Source organism: Triturus cristatus, chromosome 1_1 (assembly GCF_964204655.1).
Source record: "Triturus cristatus chromosome 1_1, aTriCri1.1, whole genome shotgun sequence".
In the NCBI taxonomy this organism is placed as follows: Eukaryota; Metazoa; Chordata; class Amphibia; order Caudata; family Salamandridae; genus Triturus; species Triturus cristatus.
In genome coordinates this window covers 925,773,194-925,791,976 of record NC_140579.1, presented here as the reverse complement: position 1 = coordinate 925,791,976, position 18,783 = coordinate 925,773,194, and positions in this window count along the sequence as shown.

Sequence of the window (18,783 nt, the reverse complement as noted above, 5' to 3'; positions counted from 1 at the left end):
ACGGGTATGCTCAGACGTGAGTCCCGTGCTCTCCATGCCACTGGAATCAAGCTGTCCTGGCTGAAGAGGGGTGAAACCCCGAATCCGGTCCTAGGATGCTAATTCCAGTCCAGGGAGGACCTGGCTTGGCAGTTCGGGCTGGACTGTACCCATGAGGCACAGGGTCAAGACTGATTTGCATATGGCTGGGTTCAAACTGGAATGGAATGGTGAGCAAAAAATGGATGGATTTAGGCCCAGATCTCTGTACTGGGGTGAATGTATGACATTGTTCTGCATTCTGTCCATCAACTGTTGTTTTTGCATTTGTCACCCCGAGTGGGACGGGTATGCTCAGACGTGAGTCCCGTGCTCTCCATGCCACTGGAATCAAACTATTCTGGCTGAAGAGGGGTGAAACCCCGAAACTGGTCCTAGGATGCTTATTCCTTATTCCTTTCCAGGGAGGACCTGTCTTGGCAGTGCGAGCTGGACTGTTCCCATGAGGCACAGGGTCAAGACTGATTTGCATATGGCTGGGTTCAAACTGGAATGGCATGGTGAGCAAAAAAACGATGGATTTAGGCCCAGATCTCTGTACAGGGGTGAATGTATGACATTGTTCTGCATTCTGACCATCTACTTTTGTTTTTGCATTTGTCACCCCGAGTGGGACGGGTATGCTCAGACGTGAGTCCCGTGGTCTCCATGCCACTGGAATCAAGCTGTCCTGGCTGAAGAGGGGTGAAACCCCGAATCCGGTCCTAGGATGCTTATTCCAGTCCAGGGAGGACCTGGCTTGGCAGTGCGAGCTGGACTGTTCCGATGAGGCACAGGGTCAAGACTGATTTGCATATGGCTGTGTTCAAACTGGAATGGCATGGTGAGCAAAAAAACGATGGATTTAGGCCCAGATCTCTGTACTGGGGTGAATGTATGACATTGTTCTGCATTCTGTCCATCAACTGTTGTTTTTGCATTTGTCACCCCGAGTGGGATGGGAAAGCTCAGACGTGAGTCCCGTGCTCTCCATGCCACTGGAATCAAGCTATCCTGGCTGAAGAGGGGTGAAACCCCGAAACCGGTCCTAGGATGCTTATTCCAGTCCAGGGAGGACCTGGCTTGGCAGTTCAGGCTGGAGTGTTCCCATGAGGCACAGGGTCAAGACTGATTTGCATATGGCTGGGTTCAAACTGGAATGGCATGGTGAGCAAGAAAATGATGGATTTAGGCCCAGATCTCTGTACTGGGGTGAATGTATGACATTGTTCTGCATTCTGTCCATCAACTGTTGTTTTTGCATTTGTCACCCCGAGTGGGACGGGTATGCTCAGACGTGAGTCCTGTGCTCTCCATGTCACTGGAATCAAACTATTCTGGCTGAAGAGGGGTGAAACCCCGGAACTGGTCCTAGGATGCTTATTCTAGTCCAGGGAGGACCTGGCTTGGCAATGCGGGCTGGACTGTTCCCATGAGGCACAGGGTCAAGACTGATTTGCATATGGCTGGGTTCAAACTGGAATGGCATGGTGAGCAAAAAAACGATGGATTTAGGCCCAGATCTCTGTACTGGGGTGAATGTATGACATTGTTCTGCATTCTGACCATCTACTTTTGTTTTTGCATTTGTCACCCCGAGTGGGACGGGTATGCTCAGACGTGAGTCCCGTGCTCTCCATGCCACTGGAATCAAGCTGTCCTGGCTGAAGAGGGGTAAAACCCCGAATCCGGTCCTAGGATGCTTATTCCAGTCCAGGGAGGACCTGGCTTGGCAGTTCGGGCTGGACTGTTCCCATGAGGCACAGGGTCAAGAGTGATATGCATATGGCTGGGTTCAAACTGGAATGGCATGGTGAGCAAAAAAACGATGGATTTAGGGCCAGATCTCTGTACTGGGGTTAATGTATGAGATTGTTCTGCATTCTGTCCATCAACTGTTGTTTTTGCATTTGTCCCCCTGAGTGGGACGGGTATGCTCAGACGTGAGTCCCGTGCTCTCCATGCCTCTGGAATCAAACTATTCTGGCTGAAGAGGGGTGAAACCCCGAAACCGGTCCTAGGATGCTTATTCTAGTCCAGGGAGGACCTGGCTTGGCAGTGCGGGCTGGAGTGTTCCCATGAGGCACAGGGTCAAGACTGATTTGCATATGGCTGGGTTCAAACTGGAATGGCATGGTGAGCAAAAAAACGATGGATTTAGGCCCAGATCTCTGTACTGGGGTGAATGTATGACATTGTTCTGCATTCTGACCATCTACTTTTGTTTTTGCATTTGTCACCCCGAGTGGGACGGGTATGCTCAGACGTGAGTCCCGTGCTCTCCATGCCACTGGAATCAAGCTGTCCTGGCTGAAGAGGGGTGAAACCCCGAATCCGGTCCTAGGATGCTAATTCCAGTCCAGGGAGGACCTGGCTTGGCAGTTCGGGCTGGACTGTACCCATGAGGCACAGGGTCAAGACTGATTTGCATATGGCTGGGTTCAAACTGGAATGGAATGGTGAGCAAAAAATGGATGGATTTAGGCCCAGATCTCTGTACTGGGGTGAATGTATGACATTGTTCTGCATTCTGTCCATCAACTGTTGTTTTTGCATTTGTCACCCCGAGTGGGACGGGTATGCTCAGACGTGAGTCCCGTGCTCTCCATGCCACTGGAATCAAACTATTCTGGCTGAAGAGGGGTGAAACCCCGAAACTGGTCCTAGGATGCTTATTCCTTATTCCAGTCCAGGGAGGACCTGTCTTGGCAGTGCGAGCTGGACTGTTCCCATGAGGCACAGGGTCAAGACTGATTTGCATATGGCTGGGTTCAAACTGGAATGGCATGGTGAGCAAAAAAACGATGGATTTAGGCCCAGATCTCTGTACAGGGGTGAATGTATGACATTGTTCTGCATTCTGACCATCTACTTTTGTTTTTGCATTTGTCACCCCGAGTGGGACGGGTATGCTCAGACGTGAGTCCCGTGGTCTCCATGCCACTGGAATCAAGCTGTCCTGGCTGAAGAGGGGTGAAACCCCGAATCCGGTCCTAGGATGCTTATTCCAGTCCAGGGAGGACCTGGCTTGGCAGTGCGAGCTGGACTGTTCCGATGAGGCACAGGGTCAAGACTGATTTGCATATGGCTGTGTTCAAACTGGAATGGCATGGTGAGCAAAAAAACGATGGATTTAGGCCCAGATCTCTGTACTGGGGTGAATGTATGACATTGTTCTGCATTCTGTCCATCAACTGTTGTTTTTGCATTTGTCACCCCGAGTGGGATGGGAAAGCTCAGACGTGAGTCCCGTGCTCTCCATGCCACTGGAATCAAGCTATCCTGGCTGAAGAGGGGTGAAACCATGAAACCGGTCCTAGGATGCTTATTCCAGTCCAGGGAGGACCTGTCTTGGCAGTGCAGGCTGGACTGTTCCCATGAGGCACAGGGTCAAGACTGATTTGCATATGGCTGGGTTCAAACTGGAATGGCATGGTGAGCAAAAAAACGATGGATTTAGGCCCAGATCTCTGTACTGGGGTGAATGTATGCCATTGTTCTGCATTCTGACCATCTACTTTTGTTTTTGCATTTGTCACCCCGAGTGGGACGGGTATGCTCAGACGTGAGTCCTGTGCTCTCCATGCCACTGGAATCAAGCTGTCCTGGCTGAAGAGGGGTGAAACCCCGAATCCGGTCCTAGGATGATTATTCCAGTCCAGGGAGGACCTGGCTTGGCAGTTCGGGCTGGACTGTTCCCATGAGGCACAGGGTCAAGACTGATTTGCATATGGCTGGGTTCAAACTGGAATGGCATGGTGAGCAAAAAAACGATGGATTTAGGCCCAGATCTCTGTACTGGGGTGAATGTATGACATTGATCTGCATTCTGTCCATCAACTGTTGTTTTTGCATTTTTCACCCCGAGTGGGACGGGTATTCTCAGACATGAGTCCCGTGCTCTCCATGCCACTAGAATCAAGCTATCCTGGCTGAAGAGGAGTGAAACCCCGAAACCGGTCCTAGGATGCTTATTCCAGTCCAGGGAGGACCTGGCTTGGCAGTTCGGGCTGGAGTGTTCCCATGAGGCACAGGGTCAAGACTGATTTGCATATGGCTGGGTTCAAACTGGAATGGCATGGTGAGCAAAAAAACGATGGATTTAGGCCCAGATCTTTGTACTGGGGTGAATGTATGACATTGTTCTGCATTCTGTCCATCAACTGTTGTTTTTGCATTTGTCACCCCGAGTGGGACGGGTATGCTCAGACGTGAGTCCCGTGCTCTCCATGCCACTGGAATCAAGCTGTCCTGGCTGAAGAGGGGTGAAACCCCAAATCCGGTCCTAGGATGCTTATTCCAGTCCAGGGAGCACCTGGCTTGGCAGTTCGGGCTGGACTGTTCCCATGAGGCACAGGGTCAAGAGTGATTTGCATATGGCTGGGTTCAAACTGGAATGGCATGGTGAGCAAAAAAACGATGGATTTAGGCCCAGATCTCTGTACTGGGGTGAATGTATGAGATTGTTCTGCATTCTGTCCATCAACTGTTGTTTTTGCATTTGTCACCCCGAGTGGGACGGGTATGCTCAGACGTGAGTCCCGTGCTCTCCATGCCTCTGGAATCAAACTATTCTGGGTGAAGAGGGGTGAAACCCCAAAACCGGTCCTAGGATGCTTATTCCAGTCCAGGGAGGACCTGGCTTGACAGTGCGGGCTGGAGTGTTCCCATGAGGCACAGGGTCAAGACTGATTTGCATATGGCTGGGTTCAAACTGGAATGGCATGGTGAGCAAAAAACGATGGATTTAGGCCCAGATCTCTGTACTGGGGTGAATGTATGACATTGTTCTGCATTCTGACCATCTACTTTCGTTTTTGCATTTGTCACCCCGAGTGGGACGGGTATGCTCAGACGTGAGTCCCGTGCTCTCCATGCCACTGGAATCTAGCTGTCCGGGCTGAAGAGGGGTGAAACCCCGAATCCAGTCCTAGGATGCTTATTCCAGTCCAGGGAGGACCTGGCTTGGCAGTTCGGGCTGGACTGTACCCATGAGGCACAGGGTCAAGACTGATTTGCATATGGCTGGGTTCAAACTGGAATGGAATGGTGAGCAAAAAATGGATGGATTTAGGCCCAGATCTCTGTACTGGGGTGAATGTATGACATTGTTCTGCATTCTGTCCATCAACTGTTGTTTTTGCATTTGTCAACCCGAGTGGGACGGGTATGCTCAGACGTGAGTCCCGTGCTCTCCATGCCACTGGAATCAAACTATTCTGGCTGAAGAGGGGTGAAACCCCGAAACTGGTCCTAGGATGCTTATTCCAGTCCAGGGAGGACCTGGCTTGGCAGTGCGGGCTGGAGTGTTCCCATGAGGCACATGGTCAAGACTGATTTGCATATGGCTGGGTTCAAACTGGAATGGCATGGTGAGCAAAAAAACGATGGATTTAGGCCCAGATCTCTGTACTGGGGTGAATGTATGACATTGTTCTGCATTCTGACCATCTACTTTCGTTTTTGCATTTGTCACCCCGAGTGGGACGGGTATGCTCAGACGTGAGTCCCGTGCTCTCCATGCCACTGGAATCAAGCTGTCCGGGCTGAAGAGGGGTAAAACCCCGAATCCGGTCCTAGGATGCTTATTCCAGTCCAGGGAGGACCTGGCTTGGCAGTTCGGGCTGGACTGTACCCATGAGGCACAGGGTCAAGACTGATTTGCATATGGCTGGGTTCAAACTGGAATGGAATGGTGAGCAAAAAATGGATGGATTTAGGCCCAGATCTCTGTACTGGGGTGAATGTATGACATTGTTCTGCATTCTGTCCATCAACTGTTGTTTTTGCATTTGTCAACCCGAGTGGGACGGGTATGCTCAGACGTGAGTCCCGTGCTCTCCATGCCACTGGAATCAAACTATTCTGGCTGAAGAGGGGTGAAACCCTGAAACTGGTCCTAGGATGCTTATTCCAGTCCAGGGAGGACCTGTCTTGGCAGTGCGAGCTGGACTGTTCCCATGAGGCACAGGGTCAAGACTGATTTGCATATGGCTGGGTTCAAACTGGAATGGCATGGTGAGCAAAAAAACGATGGATTTAGGCCCAGATCTCTGTACTGGGGTGAATATATGACATTGTTCTGCATTCTGACCATCTACTTTTGTTTTTGCATTTGTCACCCCGAGTGGGACGGGTATGCTCAGACGTGAGTCCCGTGGTCTCCATGCCACTGGAATCAAGCTGTCCTGGCTGAAGAGGGGTGAAACCCCGAATCCGGTCCTAGGATGCTTATTCCAGTCCAGGGAGGACCTGGCTTGGCAGTTCGGGCTGGACAGTTCCCATGAGGCACAGGGTCAAGACTGATTTGCATATGGCTGGGTTCAAACTGGAATGGCATGGTGAGCAAAAAAACGATGGATTTAGGCCCAGATCTCTGTACTGGGGTGAATGTATGACATTGTTCTGCATTCTGTCCATCAACTGTTGTTTTTGCATTTGTCACCCCGAGTGGGATGGGAATGCTCAGACGTAAGTACGGTGCTCTCCATGCCACTGGAATCAAGCTATCCTGGCTGAAGAGGGGTGAAACCCCGAAACCGGTCCTAGGATGCTTATTCCAGTCCAGGGAGGACCTGGCTTGGCAGTTCGGGCTGGACTGTTCCTATGAGTCACAGGGTCAAGACTGATTTGCATATGGCTGGGTTCAAACTGGAATGGCATGGTGAGCAAAAAAACGATGGATTTAGGCCCAGATCTCTGTACTGGGGTGAATGTATGACATTGTTCTGCATTTTGTCCATCAACTGTTGTTTTTGCATTTGTCACCCCGAGTGTGATCGGTATGCCCAGACGTGAGTCCCGTGCTCTCCATGCCACTGGAATCAAGCTATCCTGCCTGAAGAGGGGTGAAACCCCGAAACCGGTTCTAGGATGCTTATTCCAGTCCAGGGAGGACCTGGCTTGGCAGTTCGGGCTGGACTGTTCCCATGAGGCACAGGGTCAAGACTGATTTGCATATGGCTGGGTTCAAACTGGAATGGCATGGTGAGCAAAGAAACGATGGATTTAGGCCCAGATCTCTGTACTGGGGTGAATGTATGACATTGTTCTGCATTCTGTCCATCAACTGTTGTTTTTGCATTTGTCACCCCGAGTGGGATGGGAATGCTCAGACGTAAGTCCGGTGCTCTCCATGCCACTGGAATCAAGCTATCCTGGCTGAAGAGGGGTGAAACCCCGAAAGCCGGTCCTAGGATGCTTATTCCAGTCCAGGGAGGACCTGGCTTGGCAGTTCGGGCTGGACTGTTCCTATGAGTCACAGGGTCAAGACTGATTTGCATATGGCTGGGTTCAAACTGGAATGGCATGGTGAGCAAAAAAACGATGGATTTAGGCCCAGATCTCTGTACTGGGGTGAATGTATGACATTGTTCTGCATTTTGTCCATCAACTGTTGTTTTTGCATTTGTCACCCCGAGTGGGACGGGTATGCTCAGACGTGAGTCCCGTGCTCTCTATGCCACTGGAATCAAGCTATCCTGCCTGAAGAGGGGTGAAACCCCGAAACCGGTTCTAGGATGCTTATTCCAGTCCAGGGAGGACCTGGCTTGGCAGTTCGGGCTGGACTGTTCCCATGAGGCACAGGGTCAAGACTGATTTGCATATGGCTGGGTTCAAACTGGAATGGAATGGTGAGCAAAAAATGGATGGATTTAGGCCCAGATCTCTGTACTGGGGTGAATGTATGACATTGTTCTGCATTCTGTCCATAAACTGTTGTTTTTGCATTTGTCACCCCGAGTGGGACAGGTATGCTCAGACGTGAGTCCCGTGCTCTCCATGCCACTGGAATAAAACTATTCTGGCTGAAGAGGGGTGAAACCCCGAAACTGGTCCTAGGATGCTTATTCCAGTCCAGGGAAGACCTGTCTTGGCAGTGCGAGCTTGACTGTTCCCATGAGGCACAGGGTCAAGACTGATTTGCATATGGCTGGGTTCAAACTGGAATGGCATGGTGAGCAAAAAAACGATGGATTTAGGCCCAGATCTCTGTACTGGGGTGAATGTATGAGATTGTTCTGCATTCTGTCCATCAACTGTTGTTTTTGCATTTGTCACCCCGAGTGGGACGGGTATGCTCAGACGTGAGTCCCGTGCTCTCCATGCCTCTGGAATCAAACTATTCTGGGTGAAGAGGGGTGAAACCCCAAAACCGGTCCTAGGATGCTTATTCCAGTCCAGGGAGGACCTGGCTTGACAGTGCGGGCTGGAGTGTTCCCATGAGGCACAGGGTCAAGACTGATTTGCATATGGCTGGGTTCAAACTGGAATGGCATGGTGAGCAAAAAACGATGGATTTAGGCCCAGATCTCTGTACTGGGGTGAATGTATGACATTGTTCTGCATTCTGACCATCTACTTTCGTTTTTGCATTTGTCACCCCGAGTGGGACGGGTATGCTCAGACGTGAGTCCCGTGCTCTCCATGCCACTGGAATCTAGCTGTCCGGGCTGAAGAGGGGTGAAACCCCGAATCCAGTCCTAGGATGCTTATTCCAGTCCAGGGAGGACCTGGCTTGGCAGTTCGGGCTGGACTGTACCCATGAGGCACAGGGTCAAGACTGATTTGCATATGGCTGGGTTCAAACTGGAATGGAATGGTGAGCAAAAAATGGATGGATTTAGGCCCAGATCTCTGTACTGGGGTGAATGTATGACATTGTTCTGCATTCTGTCCATCAACTGTTGTTTTTGCATTTGTCAACCCGAGTGGGACGGGTATGCTCAGACGTGAGTCCCGTGCTCTCCATGCCACTGGAATCAAACTATTCTGGCTGAAGAGGGGTGAAACCCCGAAACTGGTCCTAGGATGCTTATTCCAGTCCAGGGAGGACCTGGCTTGGCAGTGCGGGCTGGAGTGTTCCCATGAGGCACATGGTCAAGACTGATTTGCATATGGCTGGGTTCAAACTGGAATGGCATGGTGAGCAAAAAAACGATGGATTTAGGCCCAGATCTCTGTACTGGGGTGAATGTATGACATTGTTCTGCATTCTGACCATCTACTTTCGTTTTTGCATTTGTCACCCCGAGTGGGACGGGTATGCTCAGACGTGAGTCCCGTGCTCTCCATGCCACTGGAATCAAGCTGTCCGGGCTGAAGAGGGGTAAAACCCCGAATCCGGTCCTCGGATGATTATTCCAGTCCAGGGAGGAGCTGGCTTGGCAGTTCGGTCTGGACTGTTCCCATGAGGCACAGGGTCAAGACTGATTTGCATATGGCTGGGTTCAAACTGGAATGGCATGGTGAGCAAAAAAACGATGGATTTAGGCCCAGATCTCTGTACTGGGGTGAATGTATGACATTGTTCTGCATTCTGACCATCTACTTTTCTTTTTGCATTTGTCACCCCGAGTGGGACGGGTATGCTCAGACGTGAGTCCCGTGCTCTCCATGCCACTGGAATCAAGCTGTCCTGGCTGAAGAGGGGTGAAACCCTGAATCCGGTCCTAGGATGCTTATTCCAGTCCAGGGAGGACCTGGCTTGGCAGTTCTGGCTGGACTGTTCCTATGAGGCACAGGGTCAAGACTTATTTGCATATGGCTGGGTTCAAACTGGAATGGAATGGTGAGCAAAAAATGGATGGATTTAGGCCCAGATCTCTGTACTGGGGTGAATGTATGACATTGTTCTGCATTCTGTCCATCAACTGTTGTTTTTGCATTTGTCAACCCGAGTGGGACGGGTATGCTCAGACGTGAGTCCCGTGCTCTCCATGCCACTGGAATCAAACTATTCTGGCTGAAGAGGGGTGAAACCCCGAAACTGGTCCTAGGATGCTTATTCCAGTCCAGGGAGGACCTGGCTTGGCAGTGCGGGCTGGAGTGTTCCCATGAGGCACATGGTCAAGACTGATTTGCATATGGCTGGGTTCAAACTGGAATGGCATGGTGAGCAAAAAAACGATGGATTTAGGCCCAGATCTCTGTACTGGGGTGAATGTATGACATTGTTCTGCATTCTGACCATCTACTTTCGTTTTTGCATTTGTCACCCCGAGTGGGACGGGTATGCTCAGACGTGAGTCCCGTGCTCTCCATGCCACTGGAATCAAGCTGTCCGGGCTGAAGAGGGGTAAAACCCCGAATCCGGTCCTAGGATGCTTATTCCAGTCCAGGGAGGACCTGGCTTGGCAGTTCGGGCTGGACTGTACCCATGAGGCACAGGGTCAAGACTGATTTGCATATGGCTGGGTTCAAACTGGAATGGAATGGTGAGCAAAAAATGGATGGATTTAGGCCCAGATCTCTGTACTGGGGTGAATGTATGACATTGTTCTGCATTCTGTCCATCAACTGTTGTTTTTGCATTTGTCAACCCGAGTGGGACGGGTATGCTCAGACGTGAGTCCCGTGCTCTCCATGCCACTGGAATCAAACTATTCTGGCTGAAGAGGGGTGAAACCCTGAAACTGGTCCTAGGATGCTTATTCCAGTCCAGGGAGGACCTGTCTTGGCAGTGCGAGCTGGACTGTTCCCATGAGGCACAGGGTCAAGACTGATTTGCATATGGCTGGGTTCAAACTGGAATGGCATGGTGAGCAAAAAAACGATGGATTTAGGCCCAGATCTCTGTACTGGGGTGAATATATGACATTGTTCTGCATTCTGACCATCTACTTTTGTTTTTGCATTTGTCACCCCGAGTGGGACGGGTATGCTCAGACGTGAGTCCCGTGGTCTCCATGCCACTGGAATCAAGCTGTCCTGGCTGAAGAGGGGTGAAACCCCGAATCCGGTCCTAGGATGCTTATTCCAGTCCAGGGAGGACCTGGCTTGGCAGTTCGGGCTGGACAGTTCCCATGAGGCACAGGGTCAAGACTGATTTGCATATGGCTGGGTTCAAACTGGAATGGCATGGTGAGCAAAAAAACGATAGATTTAGGCCCAGATCTCTGTACTGGGGTGAATGTATGACATTGTTCTGCATTCTGTCCATCAACTGTTGTTTTTGCATTTGTCACCCCGAGTGGGATGGGAATGCTCAGACGTAAGTACGGTGCTCTCCATGCCACTGGAATCAAGCTATCCTGGCTGAAGAGGGGTGAAACCCCGAAACCGGTCCTAGGATGCTTATTCCAGTCCAGGGAGGACCTGGCTTGGCAGTTCGGGCTGGACTGTTCCTATGAGTCACAGGGTCAAGACTGATTTGCATATGGCTGGGTTCAAACTGGAATGGCATGGTGAGCAAAAAAACGATGGATTTAGGCCCAGATCTCTGTACTGGGGTGAATGTATGACATTGTTCTGCATTCTGTCCATCAACTGTTGTTTTTGCATTTGTCACCCCGAGTGGGATGGGAATGCTCAGACGTAAGTCCGGTGCTCTCCATGCCACTGGAATCAAGCTATCCTGGCTGAAGAGGGGTGAAACCCCGAAAGCCGGTCCTAGGATGCTTATTCCAGTCCAGGGAGGACCTGGCTTGGCAGTTCGGGCTGGACTGTTCCTATGAGTCACAGGGTCAAGACTGATTTGCATATGGCTGGGTTCAAACTGGAATGGCATGGTGAGCAAAAAAACGATGGATTTAGGCCCAGATCTCTGTACTGGGGTGAATGTATGACATTGTTCTGCATTTTGTCCATCAACTGTTGTTTTTGCATTTGTCACCCCGAGTGGGACGGGTATGCTCAGACGTGAGTCCCGTGCTCTCTATGCCACTGGAATCAATCTATCCTGGCTGAAGAGTGGTGAAACCCCGAAACCGGTTCTAGGATGCTTATTCCAGTCCAGGGAGGACCTGGCTTGGCAGTTCGGGCTGGACTGTTCCCATGAGGCACAGGGTCAAGACTGATTTGCATATGGCTGGGTTCAAACTGGAATGGCATGGTGAGCAAAAAAACGATGGATTTAGGCCCAGATCTCTGTACTGGGGTGAATGTATGACATTGTTCTGCATTCTTTCCATCAACTGTTGTTTTTGCATTTGTCACCCCGAGTGGGACGGGTATGCTCAGACGTGAGTCCCGTGCTCTCTATGCCACTGGAATCAATCTATCCTGGCTGAAGAGTGGTGAAACCCCGAAACCGGTCCTAGGATGCTTATTCCAGTCCAGGGAGGACCTGGCTTGACAGTTCGGGCTGGACTGTTCCCATGAGGCACAGGGTCAAGACTGATTTGCATATGGCTGGGTTCAAACTGGAATGGAATGGTGAGCAAAAAATGGATGGATTTAGGCCCAGATCTCTGTACTGGGGTGAATGTATGACATTGTTCTGCATTCTGTCCATAAACTGTTGTTTTTGCATTTGTCACCCCGAGTGGGACAGGTATGCTCAGACGTGAGTCCCGTGCTCTCCATGCCACTGGAATAAAACTATTCTGGCTGAAGAGGGGTGAAACCCCGAAACTGGTCCTAGGATGCTTATTCCAGTCCAGGGAAGACCTGTCTTGGCAGTGCGAGCTTGACTGTTCCCATGAGGCACAGGGTCAAGACTGATTTGCATATGGCTGGGTTCAAACTGGAATGGCATGGTGAGCAAAAAAACGATGGATTTAGGCCCAGATCTCTGTACTGGGGTGAATGTATGACATTGTTCTGCATTCTGACCATCTACTTTTGTTTTTGCATTTGTCACCCCGAGTGGGATGGGTATGCTCAGACGTGAGTCCCATGGTCTCCATGCCACTGGAATCAAGCTGTCCTGGCTGAAGAGGGGTGAAACCCCGAATCCGGTCCTAGGATGCTTATTCCACTCCAGGGAGGACCTGGCTTTGCAGTTCGGGCTGGACTGTTCCCATGAGGCACAGGGTCAAGACTGATTTGCATATGGCTGGGTTCAAACTGGAATGGCATGGTGAGCAAAAAACGATGGATTTAGGCCCAGATCTCTGTACTGGGGTGAATGTATGACATTGTTCTGCATTCTGTCTATCAACTGTTGTTTTTGCATTTGTCACCCCGAGTGGGACGGGTATGCTCAGACGTGAGTCCCGTGCTCTCTATGCCACTGGACTCAAGCTATCCTGGCTGAAGAGTGGTGAAACCCCAAAACTGGTCCTAGGATGCTTATTCCAGTCCAGGGAGGACCTGGCTTGACAGTTCGGGCTGGACTGTTCTCATGAGGAACAGGGTCAAGACGGATTTGCATATGGCTGGGTTCAAACTGGAATGGCATGGTGAGCAAAAAATGGATGGATTAAGGCCCAGATATCTGTACTGGGGTGAATGTATGACATTGTTCTGCATTCTGTCCATCAACTGTTGTTTTTGCATTTGTCACCCCGAGTGGGATGGGTATGCTCAGACTTGAGTCCCGTGCTGTCCATGCCACTGGAATCAAGCTATCCTGCCTGAAGAGGGGTGAAACGCCGAAACCGGTCATGGGATGCGTATTCCAGTCCAGGGAGGTCCTGGCTTGGCAGTTCGGGCTGGACTGTTCCCATGAGGCACAGGGTCAAGACTGATTTGCATATGGCTGGGTTCAAACTGGAATGGCATGGTGAGCAAAAAATGGATGGATTAAGGCCCAGATCTCTGTACTGTGGTGAATGTATGACATTGTTCTGCATTCTGTCCATCAACTGTTGTTTTGCATTTGCCACCCCGAGTGGGACGGGAATGCTCAGACGTGAGTCCCGCGCTCTCTATGCCACTGGAATCAAGCTATCCTGGCTGAAGAGGGTTGAAACCCCGAAAGCGGTCCTAGGATGCTTATTCCAGTCCAGGGACGACCTTGCAGTTCGGGCTGGACTGTTCCTATGAATCACAGGGTCAAGACTGATTTGCATATGGCTGGGTTCAAACTGGAATGGCATGATGAGCAAAAAAACGATGGATTTAGGCCCAGATCTCTGTACTCTGGTGAATGTATGACATTGTTCTGCATTCCGTCCATCAACTGTTGTTGTTGCATTTGTCACCCCGAGTGGGATGAGGATGCTCAGACGTGAGTCCCGTGCTCTCCATGCCACTGGAATCAAACTATTCTGGCTGAAGAGGGGTGAAACCCCGAAACCGGTCCTAGGATGCTTATTCCAGTCCAGGGAGGACCTGTCTTGGCAGTGCAGGCTGGACTGTTCCCATGAGGCACAGGGTCAAGACTGATTTGCATATGGCTGGGTTCAAACTGGAATGGCATGGTGAGCAAAAAAACAATGGATTTAGGCCCAGATCTCTGTACTGGGGTGAATGTATGACATTGTTCTGCATTCTGACCATCTACTTTTGTTTTTGCATTTGTCACCCCGAGTGGGACGGGTATGCTCAGACGTGAGTCCTGTGCTCTCCATGCCACTGGAATCAAGCTGTCCTGGCTGAAGAGGGGTGAAACCCTGAATTCGGTCCTAGGATGCTTATTCCAGTCCAGGGAGGACCTGGCTTGGCAGTTCGGGCTGGACTGTTCCCATGAGGCACAGGGTCAAGATTGATTTGCATATGGCTGGGTTCAAACTGGAATGGCATGGTGAGCAAAAAAACGATGTATTTAGGCCCAGATCTCTGTACTGGGGTGAATGTATGACATTGTTCTGCATTCTGTCCATCAACTGTTGTTTTTGCATTTGTCACCCCGAGTGGGACGGGAATGCTCAGACGTGAGTCCCGTGCTCTCCATGCCACTGGAATCAAGCTATCCTGGCTGAAGAGGGGTGAAACCCCGAAACCGGTCCTAGGATGCTTATTCCAGTCCAGGGAGGACCTGGCTTGGCAGTTCGGGCTGGACTGTTCCTATGAGTCACAGGGTCAAGACTGATTTGCATATGGCTGGGTTCAAACTGGAATGGCATGGTGAGCAAAAAAACGATGGATTTAGGCCCAGATCTCTCTACTGGGGTGAATGTATGACATTGATCTGCATTCTGTCCATCAACTGTTGTTTTTGCATTTTTCACCCCGAGTGGGACGGGTATGCTCAGACGTGAGTCCCGTGCTCTCCATGCCACTGGAATCAAGCTATCCTGGCTGAAGAGGGGTGAAACCCCGAAACCGGTCCTAGGATGCTTATTCCAGTCTAGGGAGGACCTGGCTTGGCAGTTCGGGCTGGACTGTTCTCATGAGGCATAGGGTCAAGACTGATTTGCATATGGCTGGGTTCAAACTGGAATGGCATGGTGAGCAAAAAATGGATGGATTAAGGCCCAGATATCTGTACTGGGGTGAATGTATGACATTGTTCTGCATTCTGTCCATCAACTGTTGTTTTTGCATTTGTCACCCCGAGTGGGATGGGTATGCTCAGACTTGAGTCCAGTGCTCTCCATGCCACTGGAATCAAGCTATCCTGCCTGAAGAGGGGTGAAACGCCGAAACCGGTCATGGGATGCGTATTCCAGTCCAGGGAGGCCCTGGCTTGGCAGTTTGGGCTGGACTGTTCCCATGAGGCACAGGGTCAAGACTGATTTGCATATGGCTGGGTTCAAACTGGAATGGCATGGTGAGCAAAAAATGGATGGATTAAGGCCCAGATCTCTGTACTGTGGTGAATGTATGACATTGTTCTGCATTCTGACCATCAACTGTTGTTTTTGCATTTGTCACCCCGAGTGGGACGGGAATGCTCAGACGTGAGTCCCGTGCTCTCCATGCCACTGGAATCAAGCTATCCTGGCTGAAGAGGGTTGAAACCCCGAAAGCGGTCCTAGGATGCTTATTCCAGTCCAGGGACGACCTGGCTTTGCAGTTCGGGCTGGACTGTTCCTATGAGTCACAGGGTCAAGACTGATTTGCATATGGCCGGGTTCAAACTGGAATGGCATGATGAGCAAAAAAACGATGGATTTAGGCCCAGATCTCTGTACTCTGGTGAATGTATGACATTGTTCTGCATTCTGTCCATCAACTGTTGTTTTTGCATTTGTCACCCCGAGTGGGATGGGAATGCTCAGACGTGAGTCCCGTGCTCTCCATGCCACTGGAATCAAGCTATCCTGGCTGAAGAGGGGTGAAACCCCGAATCCGGTCCTAGGATGCTTATTCCACTCCAGGGAGGACCTGGCTTTGCAGTTCGGGCTGGACTGTTCCCATGAGGCACAGGGTCAAGACTGATTTGCATATGGCTGGGTTCAAACTGGAATGGCATGGTGAGCAAAAAACGATGGATTTAGGCCCAGATCTCTGTACTGGGGTGAATGTATGACATTGTTCTGCATTCTGTCTATCAACTGTTGTTTTTGCATTTGTCACCCCGAGTGGGACGGGTATGCTCAGACGTGAGTCCCGTGCTCTCTATGCCACTGGACTCAAGCTATCCTGGCTGAAGAGTGGTGAAACCCCAAAACTGGTCCTAGGATGCTTATTCCAGTCCAGGGAGGACCTGGCTTGACAGTTCGGGCTGGACTGTTCTCATGAGGAACAGGGTCAAGACGGATTTGCATATGGCTGGGTTCAAACTGGAATGGCATGGTGAGCAAAAAATGGATGGATTAAGGCCCAGATATCTGTACTGGGGTGAATGTATGACATTGTTCTGCATTCTGTCCATCAACTGTTGTTTTTGCATTTGTCACCCCGAGTGGGATGGGTGTGCTCAGACTTGAGTCCCGTGCTGTCCATGCCACTGGAATCAAGCTATCCTGCCTGAAGAGGGGTGAAACGCCGAAACCGGTCATGGGATGCGTATTCCAGTCCAGGGAGGTCCTGGCTTGGCAGTTCGGGCTGGACTGTTCCCATGAGGCACAGGGTCAAGACTGATTTGCATATGGCTGGGTTCAAACTGGAATGGCATGGTGAGCAAAAAATGGATGGATTAAGGCCCAGATCTCTGTACTGTGGTGAATATATGACATTGTTCTGCATTCTGTCCATCAACTGTTGTTTTGCATTTGCCACCCCGAGTGGGACGGGAATGCTCAGACGTGAGTCCCGCGCTCTCCATGCCACTGGAATCAAGCTATCCTGGCTGAAGAGGGTTGAAACCCCGAAAGCAGTCCTAGGATGCTTATTCCAGTCCAGGGACGACCTTGCAGTTCGGGCTGGACTGTTCCTATGAGTCACAGGGTCAAGACTGATTTGCATATGGCTGGGTTCAAACTGGAATGGCATGATGAGCAAAAAAACGATGGATTTAGGCCCAGATCTCTGTACTCTGGTGAATGTATGACATTGTTCTGCATTCTGTCCATCAACTGTTGTTGTTGCATTTGTCACCCCGAGTGGGATGAGTATGCTCAGACGTGAGTCCCGTGCTCTCCATGCCACTGGAATCAAACTATTCTGGCTGAAGAGGGGTGAAACCCCGAAACCGGTCCTAGGATGCTTATTCCAGTCCAGGGAGGACCTGTCTTGGCAGTGCAGGCTGGACTGTTCCCATGAGGCACAGGGTCAAGACTGATTTGCATATGGCTGGGTTCAAACTGGAATGGCATGGTGAGCAAAAAAACAATGGATTTAGGCCCAGATCTCTGTACTGGGGTGAATGTATGACATTGTTCTGCATTCTGACCATCTACTTTTGTTTTTGCATTTGTCACCCCGAGTGGGACGGGTATGCTCAGACGTGAGTCCTGTGCTCTCCATGCCACTGGAATCAAGCTGTCCTGGCTAAAGAGGGGTGAAACCCTGAATTCAGTCCGAGGATGCTTATTCCAGTCCAGGGAGGACCTGGCTTGGCAGGTCGGGCTGGACTGTTCCCATGAGGCACAGGGTCAAGATTGATTTGCATATGGCTGGGTTCAAACTGGAATGGCATGGTGAACAAAAAAACGATGGATTTAGGCCCAGATCTCTGTACTGGGGTGAATGTATGACATTGTTCTGCATTCTGTCCATCAACTGTTGTTTTTGCATTTGTCACCCCGAGTGGGATGGGAATGCTCAGACGTGAGTCCCGTGCTCTCCATGCCACTGGAATCAAGCTATCCTGGCTGAAGAGGTGTGAAACCCCGAAACCGGTCCTAGGATGCTTATTCCAGTCCAGGGAGGACCTGGCTTGGCAGTTCGGGCTGGACTGTTCCTATGAGTCACAGGGTCAAGACTGATTTGCATATGGCTGGGATCAAACTGGAATGGCATGGTGAGCAAAAAAACGATGGATTTAGGCCCAGATCTCTCTACTGGGGTGAATGTATGACATTGATCTGCATTCTGTCCATCAACTGTTGTTTTTGCATTTTTCACCCCGAGTGGGACGGGTATGCTCAGACGTGAGTCCCGTGCTCTCCATGCCACTGGAATAAAGCTATCCTGCCTGAAGAGGGGTGAAACCCCGAAACCGGTCCAAAGATGCTTATTCCAGTCCAGGGAGGACCTGGCTTGGCAGTTCGGGCTGGAGTGTTCCCATGAGGCACAGGGTCAAGACTGATTTGCATATGGCTGGGTTCAAACTGGAATGGCATGGTGAGCAAAAAATGGATGGATTAAGGCCCAGATATCTGTACTGGGGTGAATGTATGACATTGTTCTGCATTCTGTCCATCAACTGTTGTTTTTGCATTTGTCACCCCGAGTGGGATGGGTATGCTCAGACTTGAGTCCAGTGCTCTCCATGCCACTGGAATCAAGCTATCCTGCCTGAAGAGGGGTGAAACGCCGAAACCGGTCATGGGATGCGTATTCCAGTCCAGGGAGGCCCTGGCTTGGCAGTTCGGGCTGGACTGTTCCCATGAGGCACAGGGTCAAGACTGATTTGCATATGGCTGGGTTCAAACTGGAATGGCATGGTGAGCAAAAAATGGATGGATTAAGGCCCAGATCTCTGTACTGTGGTGAATGTATGACATTGTTCTGCATTCTGACCATCAACTGTTGTTTTTGCATTTGTCACCCCGAGTGGGACGGGAATGCTCAGACGTGAGTCCCGTGCTCTCCATGCCACTGGAATCA